At 43.7% G+C, this 13,416-nt stretch overlaps 1 protein-coding gene and 1 long non-coding RNA gene across 6 annotated transcripts in view; both read left to right on the top strand.

The window, feature by feature from the left end:
* TMEM65 (transmembrane protein 65) overlaps nt 1-13,416 on the top strand; it is a 109,039-nt gene that overhangs the window by 42,118 nt on the left and 53,505 nt on the right. The gene's annotated exons all lie outside the window — the stretch shown is intronic.
* Nucleotides 11,840-12,776, top strand: LOC138105453 (uncharacterized). The gene is made up of 3 exons (XR_011148479.1): nt 11,840-12,016; nt 12,107-12,208; nt 12,711-12,776. It is a non-coding gene; the product is annotated as an uncharacterized lncRNA (long non-coding RNA).

Below are 13,416 nucleotides of genomic sequence, written 5' to 3'. Positions count from 1 at the left end.
TAACTTGGCAGGTTTTGAGGGCTCTGTTTGAACTGGAGGTGGCAGCAGTGGGAGTGGGCATTTCTTTTTGTCTGGAGGGGAGGGAAGAAAACTGAAGAATTTTATTCTAAACCATCTTTGGTATTAATGTGTGGTTTAAACAGTGGCTGGGGAGGGGATATAATCTGCAGTTGACTGGTGGTGGGCATAAGAAAAGGACTGGTTGTAGTGTAAGTGAAAAAGATGCTGGCAAGAAGAGCTTCTGAAGTACTATCTGCTGAATAGTAATCCTGGTTACAGGCACCCCCAGTGTAATTAGTGTGTGAGTGGGCTGTGGGGCTGCAGCTGGAGAAGAGAATTTTCTTCCGAATATATTTATCATTGTGAATAAAAACGTGGAGAGGAGGTGGGTTTTTTTATTAATAAAAATTGCTGCACATCATCAGCTTTATGCAAATACTGGATAAGAGACATGTCTTGTGCACAATGAGATGTAAAAGCTGCTGGAATAAAACTTGGAAAACATAAAGGCTTTCTGTTCTGTGCAGTGTGGGGAATGCATGGGCCTGACACGATGAAAACATGTTTTTTACAGCTGTCTGTGTTAGACTCCTGGATCCCAGGTTTCTTTTACAGTCAAGACTTTTGGGCCCATCTGGAAGTAGTGTGAATTCACTATACCAAAGCCTGCATCCACGCAGAGATCCTGCAGTAACCCTGTACCTTGGGAGAATATAAAATGATGATTGTTCTGCAGGATTTTCTGGATAAGCCATAGAAACTTTATGTTGATTCCTGTCCCTGGAGATGCAGGGTTGGATTTCTCCATCAGGAAAGAAATCCTGCTACTCCTGCATCGACAAGGAGGAGGTAGACCCTTTCTTCTTTACCCTTTCTTCCCTGACTTTCACATCAGTCATGGCAGAGTCAGGCCCTTGGCCTTTCCCTGCCCAGAAGCTCTAGGGGTGAGTGATGAGGACTCATTTCCAGTGGGACAGAAAAAAGTTCAGGATGGGCTAGTTTCCCTGTGTTTCCTCAAACTGTGCTGATGCTCAACCCTATGGCACCATCTCAGTACTTAGGTAACATTCAGGCTGGTGCAGAGCTGGTGAGAGTTGTCTCTGCACTCAGGCTGGACACTGGAGGAGGCTTTCACCAAGCACTGGGGCAGGAGGTAGGGAAGAGTCAGGGTGCAAAATACACAAGAACAGAGGATGATGAGACAGTCAGTGATTGCTATGAATCATAGTTGGCCTGGTGGAAGGCCCACGTAGGGTGGATATGGGTTGGATCCTGAATACTTATGTATGCCTGCAAGGACCTAAACTTGAAATTTAGAGGAAAACTGAAGATTTCCAGAAATTCTGAAACGCAGAAGAACTGCAGCTAACAAATCCTTTTGTGTTTATCCTTAGAGTTTCCCAGGGGCCAACTGCATCAACGTGAGCCTCCTTCAGCAGCCACAGCAAGAGCTGATACTTGCTGTTGGTGAGTTCGATCCCATCTTACTGCTGGAGAGAACTCCTTTTTCTTGATGTCTGAGGGTGCCTTGAACTCTGAATATTTAAAATTCAGCATGAAATGAGGCTGGTCTTTTTAAGTGCAAGAAAGTTGTTGCTGACAAGTTTGCAACAATGTGTAAACAAACAAGAGATGATAGGGAGCAAGAAATGTGTCTGTGGTTATAAAAGTAAATGTAAATATTAGGCTTAGAGAGAACCAGAATGGTGTTGCAATCCGGTCTCCAGGCTGTTGGTGCCTACCATTTCATGAGGCTTTCCTGCTGTGCCTTTGTACAGAGGCTTTTCAGGTTGAACCTGACCCTAACACTGGTCAAGACCAAGAAAACGCAAAGACCAGAGATGAGCGGATCACCAGAAGTGAGCCTATGAGACCAGCAGCATTACAGAGAAACCACAAGCAGGATTCACCCATTCACACCCTCTCTCTCTAATAAGGATGCTGATAGAAAAAGTATTTAATTCTCTGTGGTAATTAGAGAAGGGAATAGTGAGACTTAGTTGCCATTAGAGAGAAGACAGGCAGCCAGGGCAGAGAAGTGTGCTGGTACCTGTCTGCTGGGGCTTGGCTACAGCCTGGGCTTGAAAGTTGGAAGGAGGAAAAAAGGAGCCAGGTGAAGGGAGACTTGCAGAGATTTCGTCAGAGCAGCCTGTCTTGGGCAGATAGAATGTCTTTGGTGCACTGTAAGACCAAACACAGACATGTTGCTGAGTTGAACCTGCAACAGAGATGCCCATGATGTCATTTGCCTTTTACATAATGTGGACTTGAGAACAAACATAACTTGGAGGCAGAATGAGGACTATGCAGCTTGGTGAGCAGTTAAATTTTATTTCTATTTTTTGAAACCTCTGTAAGGACTGCTGTAAAATCTTGGTGATCACCTTGGAGTTTTTGGTGTAAACATGAATTAATGAATAACAAACAAGAGGGCAAAACGAAAATGTGTGAACCATTATAACAGCTTTGGAAGAGAGCTGTCTCCTGGGTCTCACTAGCAGGTTCTCCTGGAGTACAAGGCTATTTGCACCAGGGCTGCTCAGCAGCTGAGCCCTCAGGACAGACTCACAGACACCACAGTGCAGCTGCAAATCTGATGTGGAGAGTACCTTCCATGTTTTTAAGAATAATGTGCTAGTTGCATTGGTATAATCCAGCTGTTTCCTGCATTTGTGCTGCAAGCCGGTCATCCTTCACAGGTGAATGACCAGAACTAAGTGGTCATCACCTGCAGGGGAGCATTTTAAATGTTTTGTATTTTGCAGCATTTCACATTAGCTGGAATAAATTCAATCTTCAGGTGGAATATATTCCCAGTGAAGAGTATAGTTTCATCAAAATGGAAATGTTCACCTGATACCTGCTGATTTTTATGGATCTCTAACTGGAAGATCTCTTTTCTTCCATTGAAATGCCTTAAGTGTTTCCTTTAGACTTATGTCTGCAAAGAGGTTATTGTATTCCCTTTGGTGTAATACAATATTCAAACTTGAGTGAGTGGAAAAGATGCAAATGGAAAGTGCCAGAAGGAGCAGAGAGAGACTTTGTTCTGTAAGAAAGGGGTTGAAGTTTCTTGTCAGAGGCACTACTGGCAATGTTTGTGCTGATTAATAATACATTTTTGTGGGGGAATTTATTATAAATAAAATGTAACTCAGCTGTGATGTTTGATCTTAAGGTATGGTGTATTTAGGGGTTTTATCAATAAGAATTTGGAGCAATTGTGAGATTACATAGTCTGATCTCATAGACTCCTGGAATTCTATTATTCTCTTCTAAATTTTGTATATTATTCCCTTAAACTGACACTTGATACATTGTGTTGGAGCTTGAACAGATAGAGGTGGACTATAATGTGAGATAAACCGTGGGCACAGAGGAAGAGAATGAATGAATGCAAGAGGTGAGCAAGGTGATGCATTTGAAGGCCGGTGCTTTTCTAAGGCACAGAGGAGGAACCTGGCCTGTGTCCCAGAGCTCCATCTACCTCTCTTTTCCTTTCTGTAGTGTGGAGGGGATGAGTGGAGGGCCCCAAACCCCCTGCCATGAAGGTGTGGTACAGAAGGTGCCATTGCTGGTGACTGCCTTCCCACAGCCTCCAGCTCTCAGAGGCCAAGCAGCATTTCTCTGGACCACCAGGAAGCAGGCATGGCCTGGTGCTTGGGACCTGACGTGCCAAAGGGACAATATTCTGCAGTCAGCCCCAAGCAATTAGTTTTGAAGAGACACTGTTGTTTTGTAAAGATGCCAGGCTCTGGATGGAGTCAGGATGTGGATTTATTTATTCAAATTAATTCACTTGCTGGCAAATAATTCCCTTTCCGGGTGCTGCTGCAGGCACTGACTGTGGTGCCACTGCTCAGCACTAAGGTAAACCAAACCCCTTTGGGGGACCCTGTGTAAGCCCCCAAAAATCTCACTTGACAAGACACTTAAAAGGGCTTAGTTGTTCATGTACTCTGAATTAGACACACGGGAGAAATACCAATGATATTCCCAAAAGGTCAAAACAACAGAAAGAACTCTACTGGCAACTTTGGAAAATCAAAGAACTTCGACAAAAGATTTAGAGCAGCATTCAGTCAACACAAAACATTTCTCAAAGCATTAAATTAGCCCATTCAACTAGCAAACTCTAAACCTGTCTGATTTTAAGTTTCTCAAAATCCCAAGAAGAGGAGGAAAGTGAGAAAGACAGAAAAGATATAGAAAAGAAGAAACATAACTACCACTCCTGGTTCCAGCGGTGTTCAGCTGATAAAAATTCTGAGAGGAGATAGGGTCAAGATGGGCTCACCTCGTGTCTCAGGTTAAATACCTTTTGGCTTTCCTGGGCCCATCCCTTAGGTGGGACTCCCAGTCATTTGGCCTCTCAAGAGCTAGGCTAGGGGCTCCAGAGGTGGGTGTGGAGTGTTGCCTCTGGCATGCCAGGGATTGGCAGCCACTGCAGAGCTGGGATACAGGCTGGGGGTGTGGGGTGTGTGGGGCAGGGCAGGCCTTGGCTCTGGTGAGGTGATGCCCTGCCCCTTCCCCCCAACACCTGCATGAAATATTTCGAGCCAGCAATGCTTCCAGCCTCTCACACCCTGAGGTGCTGCCCTCCCCTTGGCAGGCACACATGAACAACCGTGTAGAGCGGGGTTGCAGAGAGCTGGCCCTGTGCTGTCCCACCACGGCACAGCAAGGGCTGCATGTGGGATGTGTCCAGCCCCAGTTGTGTCCCAGGCAGACAGTGTAAGCCTGGGATAAAAGCTGCCTCCTTTCCCAGCTGTCTATATTTGTATGCAATCTTCTTTCTGCTAATAATTTTTCTACACCTTGACTTAGCAATTTCTGACTTTCATCTTTCTCCAAAATTCAGTTCTTTTGACTTGAATGGAGCAGAGGAATGAATAACCTGAGGAAGGATGGAATGATTTCATGTCTAAGGGAGCTGAATGCTTTCTTCAATATATTCATAACAAACTAAAAAGGGGAATGATCAATGGCAGTAAGTTTTTTGGGGGCAGTAAAAAAATCAGACCATGTGTGAAGAATTCAAAAAGGATCTTTGGAGGCATAATGACTAGGCAGAAAACAATGAGATTCCAGTATTTGTAATTGTACAGGGATATATGTGGTGAAAACTAGTCCTAACATCATGTACAAAATATTTGGCTCTGAGCTGACCATTGCCATTCAGGTGAGATTTACCTGGGCTGTGACAGCTTGTGAAGACATTGTCTTGGTTGCTCAACAGTGGTCGAAAAAATAAGTCAAGGTGCCCAGGAATTAGTAGGAAGAGGACAGAGCAGCAAATTCTAGGACTCCTGAGCAGTCTCAGGCAATCAGGATAACAACCGATTCAGGATATGGAAAACTCCCGTCAAATGTGTCATGTGAGCATTTAAGTAATGGTAAGCAGGTGTTATTCATAAGGGTATGGCTATACTGGAGTACAGGCAGAGCAAATTTATACCCTAAACCCATTAGACACTTACCTGTAAGCATCACTGCTGGTGTTATGCGCAGCAGAAAATTCAGTGATGCAATGTAAATTTTTACTGGCTCAAATTCAAGACTGAGTACATTATTCATAAGAAGCAGAGGTACTACTGAATTATTCAGGGCTTGTTGAACAAGTGTTGAAAACCCAGCAACATCACACTAACTTAAGTGGGTTTTTTTTAGTTATACCACAGCCTGCAAAGCCAGGGCCCTCTAGCTGTTGCAGCTTTCTCTACAGGCTTGGTAGCCTAAAACAAATACTTGATGCTCAAAATATGCATATGAGACATCAATGGGTTTTCTTGATCAATGGCTTCATGATAATGTGTTGCAGCTTGTTTGCATGTTTCCAGCAGCTTGGGGAGGACGTCTAAAAGTGCCGTGGCAGGTGCCGATAGTTGAGATGGCAGCAGGACCACCCTGCTCTGGCTGTTCTGTGTATTTATGGAGGAAAAAAATGTCTCAATCCTCTCCTCCTGAGAAGGTTAAGACACCAAGACAGTCTCCCTGCTCACACGCACGGTTCTCCATCCTCTTTGCATCCTGGGCAGAGTGAGCCCAGTGGGTGCTGCCAGCAGATGCAGGTGTTGCTGCACAGCAGTAAGGAACTCTCATTTCCAGAGATTGTAAGATATGTCTGGTGTTTGTTAAAGGCTGAGCATTATTTACCCTGAAAACGAGATTTATAGAATTTTAAGGAGAAACTCTATGCCTTTGGGGGAAAAGAGATTTTATGTGTTATTTTCAGGGTTACTGAATTTTTAAAGCTTTCCTTAGAGAGTGGGTCACATTTTCACCTGGCATAAATATTGTGCAGTTAATGTGAAGCATATATTGGCCTTTTGCCAAGTGAACATTGGACTTTTTATGTAATTTCCTAAAATCCATTGTAAAAATACTTTCTTGTTTTTCTCAATGCAAGGATTTTCTTGCTAGGGGGGAAGGTAACTGGCCATTTATGCACACAACATTGACTAAAAGACAACATAAATAATGAAAACAGGTTAAAATGTGTCTGCCTTCTCAGAAGCCTTGGCATGTTGTCTAGCTGCATAAAGACACAACTTTGGGTCAGGTTTCTGGCTGTTTGAACTGGTGGTTGATGTACAACCAGTATTTAGAGGCATTAGAGTGCAAGCTGTCAAACTTGGAAATGGAGTTAGTGGGAAGAGAGCTGGTGAGATGGTCAGACATAAATGGTATCTTTGGGAAAATCACAGCTTGCTGAGGAAATGTCATTTGTAGAACAAGACAAAACATTGTACCTTAATAATTTAACTGAACAGGGAAATAAAAGCACCCTTTTGATGCTTTTTTTTTTTTTCTTTTCTGTGTGATACAATGATAGCACTACAGACTTCTGGCACTACCAGTTCTGCTTCCCAGAGTGAAGCCCCTCCTGCTATTAATGGGTGCCATCCAGCTTGCTGAAAAAAGCCACAGCAAAAGTCTGATTAAATTCTGTTGATTTCATTAAAGACCTCTGTTAACCTGTACTGTCCTATTCCTGATAGGTGACGGGCATCACGCAGGAAGACCCCTGCGCCTGCAGAAGCCTGCAGGGATTTCTGTGTCACTGTCAGCTGGGCTGAGGCCAGCACAGGTAATTGGCCTTTCTCACGCTGATAAGGTGCTGCAGTTAACTCTGGCACGGTCTGAATGAACAGTGCTAAGTCTGTACTTTATAACTGATTCTCCAATGACTCTGTCAACAGCCATCTTTTAGGGCTCCTCAGCATATTGCTCACGTCCACCTGACAGCTGTTAGACATTCACTTAAAGATCTCATTGCTGAGCTTTTCAGGGGCCTCTTGCCCAGCAGGACCTTGACCATTTTGGGAAGACCTTCTCAAAAGGACCTGTAATTTTGTAATTTTATTTTCTCTCTGGTGAAGGTGACCTTAAATACCCTTATATTCATTGATTCAAATCTTCAACTCTGAGCTAAGTGCATTATACCCTAAAACCATTCCAAATAGCCAAAATAATTTTCTCTACTTCATTATAAGTTTTCCTGGCTAGCTGTGTCACGTGGGTTCTCAACTGGTTGTTAAATAGCAAAGCAAAAACTGTTTTTATGCCTGTAGGTTAAATACAGGCTAAACACATCTCACAAATGAAATTTCCAAATTAAGCGTGGATATACCTAATTCATTCTAATTTGGCTTTTCTGTGGTTACCCATACAGATAAGAATTCCTATTAACTAGTTTGATTTATCTTTCTTTCCAACCCCTATCAGATTAAATAATAATAATTGTTTTCTATTATGACTTATTGTTATGCCATTAAAAATTATGAGCAAACATTAGATTTAATCACCTCAATGTTTCAGAGGCAAAGTTTGATTGATGGACTCCCAGGACAGCTTCTCAAAATAAGTTTTCACCTATCTTAACACAACATACTGTCATGACACATTTTTATTAGGCAGGTAGCAGTTATTTGGATAAAAAAAAGTGCTCTTGAACTTCTTATCTTCAGCTTTAACTTCTAGGTCTGAGTCTGGATGTCCAGCATTTTTCTTGTCAAAGCAATTAAGTCTATCATCCTGAAAGGTCATATCTGGTTTAGTTTAGCCTTTTGCTTTTGGTAGTTCAGTCTGCATAACTTCTGTAAGTAGAAACCATCCTTCTTGTTGGTGATCTAATCAACTGATTTAATGCTTGAACCATGTCTGTTATAAATTATTTCCTTAAATTTAACTTTTTAATTCCCTAGCCTGTTAAATAACAGTCATCTGGTTGGTTGAGGTGAACTGTAGTGAGTCAGAATGTCTCTTTGGTATGAATCATCATTACATCAAGTAGTAATGACAGCAAAGTAATACTGCCTATAATTTAAAACTTGAGAACAATTTACAGTGGAAACCACACTGACCTATTAAATTTGTCAAATAAAGCTACAGGACTGCCAGAGGCAGACAAAGCAATAAATGAGCCAATAACACCTTTGGTCAATGCTTTGTGCTTTTTCAAGGAAGATCCTTTTCAAGCTCATATTGCTATTACTAAAAAATGTTTGTCTATCTTTCTGTTGCAAGATTTTTAGAAATTGAGGGTAGAGTTAGACTCATGGTGTCTAGCCACATCAAACCCCTGACACCCCATATTTAGTGGAGGAAGGGAGACCTCTCTAGAGATGCTATTGCACCCACACAAATCCCTGTGTTAGGATGGGCTCATGCTTTTCTTTTGGAACAGCTAAATGTTTAGAATCACACAGAAAAACATTTTACTGATGCCCACTTCAAATGGATTCAGTTATCATTTGAATTCTGTTAAATTTAAGAAGCTTAGATTCTCTCTTTCAGATATGTATCTGGCATAAATATTTTATTGACTTCAATCATATTTTTATGGGTCCCCATAAAAAAGTCTAATTTTATTTGTCAGACTTTTACAGGAAAATGGATGGACTCTGAAAGTCCATACCAGTACTTTCTCTTCTGTCTTTTTCCTGTAGTTTGCTTAGTAACATAAATCCAGCTGCTCAGATTGGGAGATATGTAGAGGTGGGTCCTTCTAGGAGCTCTAAAAATACTAAAATTAATACTTAACTCCCTAATGATTTGCTTTAGGATCTGATTTTCTAGGCAAGGATGTACACCCTAAATCTCTCTGTGTAAGTTGGAAATGCTTACCCTGGATGGAGGATAGAGCCTTTGCCTTTTTGTAAACATGGGCTGCCAGAACTTGTCAGTTCAGCACCAGGAACCAGCCACTAGAACAACTGGGAAAGGTGAAGGAGACTAATTAATGTATGGCTCACCTGATTGCTCACTTGATCAAAGATCATCAATTACCCTTATTAATGTGATGGCCACAACTCACATCTGTAACCTAAATGGGTTTGTGCCCTTGTTGGGGCAGCAGAGGGATGTCTGATGAGCCACGGTTGCCCTGCTTGAAATAGTAGCAGAAGGCAGGAATTGTCATCTGTACAGAGGGGATGTGACACAATGAGGGGGCCCAAGCACAACACAGATTTTGTCAAGCACCTGGTGCCTCAGCTGCTGTCCTTGCTAGGGGAGCTCTTCCACTCTCTCCTTGTGCAGAGCATTAACATCATAACACACATGGTGAAGCATCACCGCAGGAAGAGGTTTAGGAAGGAGATGAGGTGAGGTGCCTGTAAATACAGATGAGTGTTTTTCCCTGGGCAGATGGACTGCAGTTAATGACAGTCCAGGTCCTTCCATGAACAAAAGCATTTATATCTGAAAATGAAATTATGAAAGAAGAAACAAACATGCTAAAGTGATTGCAGAAACCTTGCACTGGTGTTTAGCACTAGAAAGTTATTTCATGGGTTAGCAAGCATAGTCCCGGCAGTGATGTTCTTGCAAAGGGGTGCTTACAGCTTCCTCTGAGACCTGACAGAACCTATCAGCTGGCCAGTTTGAATATGGACAATTCTTTAAGCCACTTAAAATTGTGACTGCCTCTGTGATACACACTTAAGAATAGAAACCGCCCCCCCCCCCCCACAGCTCTCTCTCGTTTCTGGTGCTGGGACAGGTGGCTGCGGGACCCAAGCAGGGCCCAGTGGGCCCAGCCCAGGCCCTGCTTGGGCCAGGCCGGGCTGGGCCACGGCCATCCTGGAGCCGATGGGCCCTGATCCACCTGCGGAACCCCCCCCCACAGCAGGGCTGTGGGCAGCTGGAGCAGCTCAGCTCCCCCCCCTCTCCACTGCGGCCAAGATTTGAGCTGAAGCTGCCCTGCTGTCCAGCAGAGGCCATGTGACCGACAGTGATAAGCAACATTCCAGCTGCAAGGCCGAGGTGAGATTAGCCCTTTTATTGCTGTGAAGAGCTGAAAACCTGAGGGAAGAGAAAGAGGAGATGCTTAAAGCTGAAAGTCTGTTGTGAAGCTATGATATATCAGAGTATCCTGTTGTAATTTCATGAAGATATGGGGGGTGGAGTGTTCAACTCGCTCGTAAGCAAAAGCACCTGCGCTGAGATAGGCAGATGCTGATGCAGCTGTAATTGGAAGCAATGTAGATGGAAGCAATGAGGACTTTTGCTTCAAGTGGGAAAGGAGAAAACCTCAGTTCCTAGAGATGCTCCCAGAGATTTCTTAGAGATTAAATGCTCCCAGAGATAGGTGAAGAGAACTTTTGTTTCTGAACAGCTCAACCTTAAAATTGTACCCCAAAAAACTTCAAGAGTGGACCCTTGAAAGCAGTTGTGGGAAAAGCTGCAAGGTGGGGGAAGGGACTCACATGCGAGCAGAGAGACTCCTCTTCCTAAATGGGCTGAACAAGGTTATTATGGAAGTGGTAAACAGACTGAACATCTGAAGGGTTGTCTTTTTACGTTGTCAGTGGGAGAAGGGAGAAAGATGGGGGGAGGAGAAGAGTTCTGAAGGTGGAGTATGATTTATTTTCTTCTTTTAGGTCTGTTAATAAACTTCTTTATAGTCTTTCAAGATTGGTGCCTGCTTTGCAGTTCTCCTAATTCTTATCTCACAGAAGGTAAACAGTAATGAGTATTTTGGACCAAACCACTACATTACCATGTGTCCCGTGGTGGCAGAGGGAAGCCAGATGTTTCCTGCAGGAGTAGCAAGTACCAGCTACTTTCAACAACCCAAATGCCTGTCAAGTGTTCTGATACACTGTGCTAGAAGCCAGAAGGAGCAGTCCACTGGAAAATGAATAGAGCAATGAGTTTCTGATGGGGCAGTCAACAAGTGTCATGGGGCATCATTTCATCCTAGTATAAGAAAGAAATTTTTTACAGTGAGAACAATCAATCACTGGAACAACCTCCTCAGGGATGTGGCAAAGTCCCCATCACTGGAGGTTTTCAAGGTGTGATAGGATATGGTGCTATGTGTCTCAGTTTTGGAGACAAAACTTAAGGAGGAAACACTCTGGAATGAGTGTCTTCTTTTCCTCCACCAATAAGACAAGTGAAAGTGGAAAAAAACAAACTGTTTATTAACACACAAACAAAACAGGGTAGAACAGGATTAAAAAAACCCTCAAAATACAATGAATTCCCAGAAAGGGAACAGACATGTGGGCTCGGACCAGCCAGGGCCACCGTGCGGGCCTGCTGGGGCCACCCCTGCAGGCTTCCTGGACCAGCGAGGAGGGAAGGGAGGCAGTGAGGCAAAAGGAAGGAAAGGGAAAAAAGAACAAGAAAAACCACCAGAACCTTTTCCCAGCTAGCTGGAACACACAGGAAGCCCAGAAAAGCAGCACAGTGCTCCCAGCGCACTCCCTGCCGAGCCCCGCCGAGCCCCCGAGCCCCCGAGCCGCTGGGCTGAGCCGCTGAACCGCCCCGCACTCGGGTCCTGCGGCTCCGGCCCCGCCCCCGGGTCCCTCTTACAGGCACCGCGTCCTTGGGCATTGAGCGCACGGTTAAGGAATGAAGGGACTTCATAACATCACCCCCAGGTAATTTCATCCAGGCTCCCCTTTCCACAGAATGTTGCCTCAGGTGACCTTTCAAGGTTCCCTTCCTGACCCGGTCTATGATTCTGAAAGTGGAAGTCCTAGTGACATGGGCCTGGATATGGGTATGTAAGAGCCATCAATTTGTTCTTGGGATCCAACTGTGTGTTATAGTGATCAAACTTATCTGAGGAATTTGCACTAAACTTTCTTAGGGCACAGTTCCTGCTGAAGGATGCTAGGAAGAGACATTCTGTTTCAACATTTGATTGCCCATACCAGAATGTGCCAGAACAACTCTACTTGGGCAGGACAAGGTGAGTCAAGAGTAAATACATTGCTGTTATTCCTGTGCAGGAGTAATTTCTACCTCATTTGATAGAAAGCCAAGCAGCACAAATCTTACCTGCTTCCATCATTTTCCACACTTCAGTTTTGCACTCTTGAAATTCAAATTTCCTTTGGTTGCTTCACAATACCAGGTTAACACAACATTAATGAAATCAGAAGCATTTTTTCCCTCTGAAGCCTCATGCATTGATTAGTTGGGAGGTGGCAGAAGAAGAAGCAAATGTTTGTATATCCCATTCCAAGCAGCTAAAGCAGTGTGCAGGTTGCTGATTTTCATTCCAAACACATCCTAGTGATACATTCCACACTGGGGATAGCACAGCGTGAAGGAGAGGTGTTCAGGATAAAGATCAGCAGTGCTATTCCTCAGTCTTGTATTTGTGAGCTAGTGAGACTACAGAGTCATCACTACAAGACTCCACTTATTGCACCAGTGTCACTGAATATGTGTTGCTTCAATCTACATAGGGACCTGGAAAACATCAGGAGAGGCTTTAACCAGTCCCAGGGTGTTGTGATTCTCCTTGCTGAGCCCTTCCTCACTGGGTCTCACAGCAGCCACTGTAAGTACAGATTGTCTGCAGCATCAAGGCACTGCAAGGAAAGGGCCAGGGCAAGCTTGGGAGCTCACTGGAGACCTGAAAAGTAGAGTGATTTCCTGAGCTCACCCAGACCAAGAGATGCTTCTGAGCACACCCAGGCTCAGGAGTATCCTCATTCCCATAAACACTTGTACAAGATTTAACCAACACTTCACCTGATGTCAGAGTTGCATCCCTCATGGTTTTCCACCATTATGGCTCCTTTCTTCCCGGGCTTTATATTTTCCATTCCTTGTAATGTACTTAGCTCCTTTTGATAGCCCACTATCTTTCTTCTAATTTATAAATATTTTGATAACAAAACCAAACCTGGAACACAAGCTAGGATGCAGGTATTTTTCCTTTTGTTAGTAAAGATCCAGACAATCCCAAACCATTTTGGGGCTGACTCATTTGCTACCCTTGCAGCATTTGATGGACTGCCAAGCATCCATAGCATCCAACTTCTAATTGTTGAGTTTGTAAGCATGTTTAATATGGAAAATCTGCCAGCTCCAGACTGCTAACAGACTTCAAGGGCACGTGGGCCATAGTTTGGAAACTGCTGCAATGCAGAATAAGAGCAATAACTG

Source organism: Aphelocoma coerulescens, chromosome 2 (genome assembly GCF_041296385.1).
Source record: "Aphelocoma coerulescens isolate FSJ_1873_10779 chromosome 2, UR_Acoe_1.0, whole genome shotgun sequence".
Classification (NCBI taxonomy): domain Eukaryota; kingdom Metazoa; phylum Chordata; class Aves; order Passeriformes; family Corvidae; genus Aphelocoma; species Aphelocoma coerulescens.
Note: the sequence above shows the minus strand (reverse complement) of the source record. Positions and strands in the feature narration are given on the sequence as shown.